At 40.7% G+C, this 8,449-nt stretch overlaps 1 non-coding gene across 1 annotated transcript; it reads right to left on the bottom strand.

Annotated features, from left to right (window-relative positions):
- Positions 1 to 7,570: 7,570 nt before the first annotated feature.
- Positions 7,571 to 7,642, bottom strand: Trnar-acg. The gene has a single exon. It is a non-coding gene; the product is annotated as a tRNA-Arg (tRNA).
- Between the last annotated feature and the right edge of the window lie 807 nt (positions 7,643 to 8,449).

Here is an 8,449-nt window from a genome sequence, read left to right as displayed (position 1 = left end):
ATGTATGATAGACAGGTTGTTCGGCATAGAAAGGGTGGGCGGATGGTCGATTTGTTTGTTTTGAAGTGTATATGGAACGCCCAACCTGAGATATTTGCCATCGGGTATTTTTCAGGGGTCGTCGAATCGGCTGTCAGGCGTCTACGACGCAGCGCTCGAGTTAGTAACAGGGTTCATAGTATTTTATTGATTTTCCCTTTTTATCGTTCTTTATATACCGAGTCCCTCTACATTTTTTTTAACGGTTCTTATAAGGAATGAATTTCAATAAATTACTCACAATTTTCATTTACATACGCTAAGTCCTCGGTTACTGCTGGCTTAACCAATTTTTACTAAGCCTCTGTCTCCTGAAATGTTATAAATAAATGTTTTTGCCATTTCCCTTGTAGAGAGATTGATTGTTTAAATCTAAATTATTTTGCCGCGTCAACAGCTGTCATTAGCGTGCGAATGCCTTTTAAAATGCAAACTTAAATATTTAAACTTTAAATCTAATAATAATATTTACAAATAACAATAAATATATTTTAAAATCAAAGGGCATAAACATATTTTAAAGTGTATAAAATATTGCATAACATTATCATGATTAAAATTTCATTGAATATATTAGTCTCCCTAAGGAATCTAATAAGACCCTCTATATCACAATCCTCCCCCAATACATTTTTCACTGTATATGGGGGAGACAAGTACATACGTCTTTCTTGCATATTTTCCCACTACATGTGCGGTCGTTAATAGCTCTTGGCATCCCCACAAAGTGCTTCACTTTTTTTCCATCATCGGCCCATGAGTCAGTCTTGTGTGGCCGATTTTTAGTCTTGTTAATGCAACTTCTACTTTGGTTGGGATGGATGCTAGTCACTCAACTGCCAAGGTCTTCTCTAATCTCTCTCAGTTTGTTTCAGGAGGTATGCCTCAATTGTTCCTTCCATTTATCACGAAGACAACTCCTGATGCTGGGTTTCAGGTCGGTGTGTGGGAAGAAAACGAGCATCACAAGGTTTGAGCGGCATTTGCCTTGGCCTTCTGATCAGCTCGCTCATTCCCAATGATACAACTGCGCTGGCACCCAACACAGAGTTATCTTTTTACGTGTTGACATGCAAGCCAATCTTGAACCTCCCTCACTACTGGATGTGATGAGTTTAAGCTCTTGATTGCTTGCAAGACACTACGGGAGTCGGAATATATCACAATAGAATCGTTCATAAGATCTCTAGTCATCTTAATTGCTGCCAGGATGGCAATGTAACTCTGCAGTGAAGATCGAGGCTGCTAGAGACAGACAGATGTAGTCATCCTTCTGCTCACTGGTGCCAAGCCCACACCATTTTCAGATTTTGAACCATCTGTATATATTGCATATGATCCTTGGTATTTAGAAATATGCTGAAAGAAAGGGGGGGAAATTTGGGGGAAATTTTTCAAAAGCCAGAACCTTAGTGAGACTTAAATTAAGATCTTCCACAAGATTCCTCATTCTCCTCCCAAAAGGATTGCCTATCCTCAAGGGGGTTGAAAACCAATCTGGATGTAGGAGATCCCAGAATCCTTTGTGGTGTCGTTTAGTAAATCAGATCCATGTAGTCCCGGTGTAATGAAAGAGGTGGTTCTCCACCTCCGGAAAACAGTGGCAGTTGAAGGGAAATAAGCTTCACATCCATTACCCAAGCTTACTACAAAAAAAGTGCTCGGTAAAGCCGCACAAGCGTTTTTGCGTCTGCACCCCAATATAGATGTGAAAATCCCAGTTTGAATTTGGAAATGTTGTAGGAGTGTCACTATTCAGTAAAACTGCTCTACTCTTAAAAAAGGGCTCCAAGGCCCTTCCTCGATGGTTGCACAAAGTGTCTCCCAGAGGTGATGCCGACCATTGAAATCTCCCAGAGTAGAAATGGATGTGGCAACTGCCCAAGTAGATCTTCCAAATCATCTATGTTGAGATTTGTGGAGGAAGGTAGATGCAACAGTGTAAGGGCGTGTCAAGTCTATTCTCACAGCCTTCACCTGCAGTGTTGCCATATGTGCCCAACCCTATGCGGTGTTTCCACTGCCAGGGTTATGGGCATGGAGCCAACTCTTGCCATTTTAAGGAAAATGGACAACCAAGAGTATGTGTAAAGTATGGTACAACAAGTTATCAAGGAGATGACAACTGTCCAGGTCCAATATGCTGTTACCACTGCAAAGAAGCTTTTAAGCAAAGCAATGTAAAAGGTACAAATTTGAAAAGGAAGTATTGGTAATAAGGAGCAAGGAGAAAGTTAGTTTTCCAGAGGGAAAGTGACATGCCCGTGTGCTTTTACACAGCCATAAAACCTTTTTCTGCACTTCTAAACCCCTCCTCCTTCCCACCAACCCTTGCCCTCCAATGCTTCTTCCACCACACACTCTGCCACTTCCTTAAACCTCAGTCCCCAAATTTCTGAAACTGCCTCTGGGGAATTCCGCCGGAAACGGAGTAGGAGTGAAAAGGGCTATTGAGGAGAAATCCTCCCAAAGTAAGGTCTTTTGGGGCCATCAGGTAAGGCTCCAGAGGCCTCAACGGTGACAGCTCAGCTGCACTACATCCACAGGGGCCCCCCGCTGCTAGGCAGAATACCCCTGAAGCAAAGGCTCAGGTCCGCCTTTGCCCAGGCAAAGAAATCCCAGCCTGTCAAAAGGAAGCCTGTGGAAACTAGTTCCATGGTTAACAAACCCCCCAAAAGACTCTCCTAAGTCCGGAAAAGGGACAGCCTAAAGATGTGGGGCAAACCTTGACCACAGGTGCTGCCAAACACCTTATGAAAAAGTAGTTTGGTGACTGGATCCCTAATCTAATGGAACTGTCAGGAAATTATGCAAAATGGAAGAACTGCAACATCTGATAGCTTAAATTTACCCATTTTGTGTATGCTTACAAGAGATTATGACCAGGGAAAATCATCCCATTTCCCTAAGAGGATTCCAAATTAAAGCCCATTATGGGACTTTTGAAAATGGATCTCATGGAGGAGTAGCAGTACTGGTACATCAGGATATTCCTTCCAGGCCATCCATCTGCAGACAACACTGCAGGTAAAGGCTGTGAGAAAAAACTTTTTGACACGACCTTACACTGTTGAAATCCATCTACCTTCCTCCACATAATCTCTACATAGATGATTTGGAAGATCTATTTGGGGAAAGTTTTCTACTCTTGGAGATTTCAATGGTCGGAAATCACCTCTGGGGAGACACTTTGTGCAGCCCTCGAGGAAGGGCCTTGGAGTCCTTGTTCTTAGAGTAATGCAGTTTTACTGAATATCCAAATTCAAACGGGGACATTCTCCAATATAGACCTATCATTGGCTCACCTGATTCACAGATGAATTTCACTTGGCAGGTCTGGAAGAATTACATGGAACAACCATTTTCCAATTTTTTTTTGCATGAGGTGAATGGTATTCCAACCAATGGAGTGCAGAGATGGCGACTTGGACATGTGGACTGGAATCCTTTTTAGATTAACTGCAGTATTTCAAGGATCTGTGAATGATTTCCAGTGTGTTCAACTTCCATACAACTTGCCATTTTTGTTCAAGGAGATGGACTCTGCTTTGCAGCTCTGGCCGTAAGACTGCCCCGGAAGTGACGATTTTCCCCATCCCAATGTATCTCACTTACCAAGAGCCCCAGAAGTTCCTGCTGGACCTATTCAATACGATCTATAGGGAGTTTACGTGCCATCCCATGGAAAGAGGCTATAATCATTGCTGTCCAAAAACCCGGCAAAGATGCTTCCACACCAGGAAATTACAGACCAATTTCTCTCACCACTGCATCTGCAATCTGATGGAGAAAATGGGAAATTTCAGGTTGACATGGCTGCTAAAAAGGAAAACGTACTGACCCCATATCATATGGGTTTAGAAGATTGAGATCGACCACAGATGCACTTGTAAGGATGGGAAAATGCTATACAGAATTCCTTCGCACAGCGACGTCACATGTTAGCAGTCTTCTTTGACCTAGAAAAGGCTTAGATACCACTTGGAAGCATGGCATACTCCTGAACCTGTATGACCCTTTGGTTTAAGAGGAGCATTACCTACCTTCAAAACAAAGCTTAGAGTTTGGGGGGGAAACAGTTTCTCTAACTGGAAGATCCCGCTGGAAGGGGTCCCACAAGGGAGTGTCTTAAGTGTGACCCTGTTTGCTATTGCTATAAATGACATCGTAAAGGTTGTTCCAATTGCTGTCTCTGTAATCTGTTTGGATGACTTTACACTGTACTGCTCAGGAGGAAGCTTACAGGATGGTGCAAGGACACATGCAGGCTGCAATAAATCAGGTTGTACAGTGGGTGACATATCATGGGGTTTAAATTTTCCCCAAGTAAGACCTTGGGTATACATTTCCACAAACGAGGAAAATTCCATCCTTCCCTCTATTAGGAGCAAACCCACAACATTTTGTCCAATAGGTGAAGTACTTGGGTCTATTTTTGACTCCAGGCTTACATGGTGCCCCACAGTGCACATCAAAATTAAAAGTGAAGGCTACAAAGCCCTTAGTATTTGCGGGTTCTTTTTACATCTATCTTGGGGTGCAGACTGCACAACGCTTCTTTTGCTTTACCGAGCACTTATTCGTGGTAAGCTTGATTATGGTTGAGGCTTATTCATCTGCAACTCCCACTGTTTTTCCGGATGTTGGACTCAGTTCAAAAATGAAGCTCTCAGAATCTGTCTGGGGCTTTCCCGGTCTTCCCCCTGTGGGTCCCTGTATGCTGAGAGTGGAGAACCACCTCTTTCATTACACCGGGACTACCTGAAACCCGATTTACTACACGAACTACAAAGGATTCCGAGATCTCCTACATCCAGATTGATTTTCATTCCCCTTGAGGATACCAAACCTATGGTAGGAGAATGAGGAATCTTGTGGAAGATTTTAATTTAAGTCTCACCAAGGTTCTGGCTGTTGGAATTCCCCAAATTTTTCCCCTTGGACTAATCAAATCGAGCTGGGTTTGGTCGGAATTGGGAAAGGGTATGAGATCTGAAGCAGAAGATCTGAAGCAGCATATTTCTAGGTACCAAGGATCAGATGCAATATATACGATGGTTCAAAGTTTGAAAATTGTGTGGGCTTTGCAGCAGTGATCAGAAGGGAAGACTGCATCTGGCAGTCTTTCTCTAGCAGCCCCGATCTTCACTGCATGGCATCCTTGCAGCAATTAAGATGACTAGAGATCTTACGAACCTTTCTATTGTGATATATTGTGACTCTTGTAGTGCTTGCAAGCAATCAAGAGCTTAACTCATCACATCCAATTGTAAGGAGGTTCAAAATTGGCTTGCACTGATGTCAACACGTAAAAGAAAACTCTGTGTTGGGGTGCCACTCATTTGGTATCATTGGGAATGAGCGAGCTGATCAGAAGGCCAAACAGCTGCCGCTCAGCCTTGTGATGCTCGTTTTTCCCCTCCCACACCCAACCGACTTTAAACCCAGCATCAGGAGTTGTTTCGTGATAAAAGGAAGGGAAAAATTGAGGCATACCTCTAGAAACAACCTGCGAGAGATTAGAGAAGAAACCCGGCAGTTGGGTGACTAGCATCCATCCCAACCGAAAAGTAGAAGCTGCATTAACAAGACTAAGAATCGGCCACACGAGACTGACTCATGGACCAATGATGCTAAAAGTAAAGCACTTTGTAAAGGGTGCCAAGACCCCTTTAAACGTCGCCATGTAGTAAAAAGATGTGCAACATTCTAGACCAAAGCGTATGTACTTTTCTCCCCCATTACAGTGAAAATGTTTGGGGGGGGATTTGATATAAGGTCTTTTAGTTTCCTTTGGGGAGACAAATACTTTCAAATATCTATCAACAAAATGTTTATGCAAAAATTTTTATTTTTTAGAGCATAATTTTTATGCTTTGTTTTTAAAATATATTTATTGTTTTTGTAAGTTTTAAATTTTTTAAATGTTTGTATTTAAAAGGCTTCCCAAAAATGCCCTTAGCTTTTGACGGGGAAAAATTTTTAAATAATCAAATAAAATCAAGCCCCCCCCCCCCCACACAACACCGCGGAAAGGGCACTTCCTTTACGGGGGCCTTGTAAGAGACAATCCTTCGTTTTTAAAGAATTCCGCGTTGGCATTTGCTTACGCTGTTCCTTTCTCGGTTTTATGGAGTGTTCCCCCCACCCGGCATTTCCCCTTTCCCTTAGGGCGTGTATTGTGTGTTAAATATTGGTTTGCTTATCCATATACTACACAAACGACATATTTCAGCTCACCAGCGCATATCTTTAAAATTTTAAAGTCAGCAAGTGATATTGCAGAGGGTAAGCGCCCTTTGCCAGGATTCGAACCTGAATCTTCTATCCGTACAGCGCGTTACCTTTTGCCCCAAAAGGCCATATATGGGAGAAACTTTGTTTTATTTTCGTGATTTGACGGAAATGTACTTACATTTGGGGTAAAACTAATTTTTTTGCTGAAAATTGCAAGTAAAAAAAAGGCTAACTTAATAATATTATGGTTTTCGTTTTCCGTTGCGCCACAAAGGGGTGAATCATGGAAATGAAACTTGCATTTTAGGTAAAACTAACATTTCGTGCAAGATATCAGAAAAAAAAATACACTACCCAACGAGGCAGGTAAGTATATAAATAAGTAAACATGTATATGGAAAGGAAATACAACCATTTCGGTTGATTATATACATAAATGTGTATACATAAGTAATATATATGTATATGTATTCATATAAAATCCGTGTGCCCATATGCACAAGATGTGTGTGTGCACGCGCGCGGATTTTGCTAAATATGGTAGTAGGTAAGTCTCTTGTAAATATGATGGGTTGAGTACCAAAACCAATCATTACCTAACCAACTACTCCCCTGGGGAAGGATCTAAAGACAGCCAAATATATGATATCATCATGCCACCAAGTAGCTCGCCATACTCCCATGATGGCACAAATATGCATGCACACATACACACACGCACACACATAACTGAAAGTATTTTAACTCTTCTTTGTAGGGTAAAAACTGCAAACGAGTCCTCTTCGATTTGTACCCATCGTATACATTGCAACTGATACGAGATCCATCCTTATTTTCCTGACACCTCCTTCCATAAAATTTGGCTAGCTCGTGCTTAAAGCGTGGCAATAAGTCCCAAAATTTCCCTTTCCTTGCGACTTTCCCTCGCCTATCGAGCAGTTGCGACTTATCACATTTATTGCAATGGCATTTTTGAGCTGTGCAGATGCCACTGCCTTTATAAAGGCAGTGAAATCTACCTTTATAAAGTTACATGGCCATCTAACTAATTATTAAGCATAAAAAAGTGTTCTGTGTGTGTGGGCATGCGTGCATATATATATATATTATAATATAAAATTTTATATTTATATATATAATATATATATGTATATATATATATAATATATATATATATATTTTATTATGTTGGTTTACTTATCATATGCATACACACAAACGAATACATTTCTAGTGATCTGTGCATTTGAATTCAAAATTGTTCAAGTTAGCAAGTGATATTGCATGACTGTAACGACCTTGCCAGGATTCGAACCTGGAATCTTATGATCCGTAGTCAGACGCGTATCCGTTGCGCCACAAGGCCATATTAATTTTAAAAACCTGCATATTTTATTGTCTCTGAAAAGAGACTTGCATTTGGGGAAATCTAACACTTCGGCTAAAGATAGCAAGTAAATAAAAAGAAACTAATTTATGCACCACCCAAAAAAGTCAGCATGTTTTCGTCTACAAATGTATATTTATATACATGTCTACATATGTATGTATACACGTATGTGTACGTACGTATATGTACATATATGTTTGTATATATATAAAAGTGTATATATATATGTATGTATATTTGAAGTGTTATGGAACGCCCAACCTGAGATATTTGCCATCGGGTAGTTTTTTAGGTCGTCCGAAGTCGGCTGTCAGGCAGTCTACGACCAGCAGTCGAGTTTAGTAACAGGGTTCATATGTATTTTTATTGTTTTCCTTTTTATCATTCTTTATATACAGAGTCCTCTACATTTTTTTACGTTTTTATAAGGAATGATTTCATAAATTACTCTCATTTTCATTTACATACGCTAAGTCCTCGGTACTGCTGCTTAACCATTTTACAGCCTCTGTCTCCTGAAATGTTATAAATAAAATGTGATTTGCACTTCCCTTTTAGAGAGACGAAACACTTTTGTTTTGAAGAATGCATTATAGCTGTTCCTTTTTCGGTCTATGGAGTGTTCCCCCACCCGGCCTCGCTACCAATATTTTTCCCCTTTCCTTACGGCAGTGTATGTGTGTTCAATATTGGTTTGCTTATCCATATCTACACAAACAACATATTTCTAGCTCACCACGATAACAATTTAAAATATTTAATTCAGCAAATTTTGCCTGCGGT

This window comes from Penaeus monodon, unplaced genomic scaffold (assembly GCF_015228065.2).
Source record: "Penaeus monodon isolate SGIC_2016 unplaced genomic scaffold, NSTDA_Pmon_1 PmonScaffold_4660, whole genome shotgun sequence".
NCBI classification, from domain to species: Eukaryota; Metazoa; Arthropoda; class Malacostraca; order Decapoda; family Penaeidae; genus Penaeus; species Penaeus monodon.
This window is presented reverse-complemented; position numbering and strand designations above follow the sequence as displayed.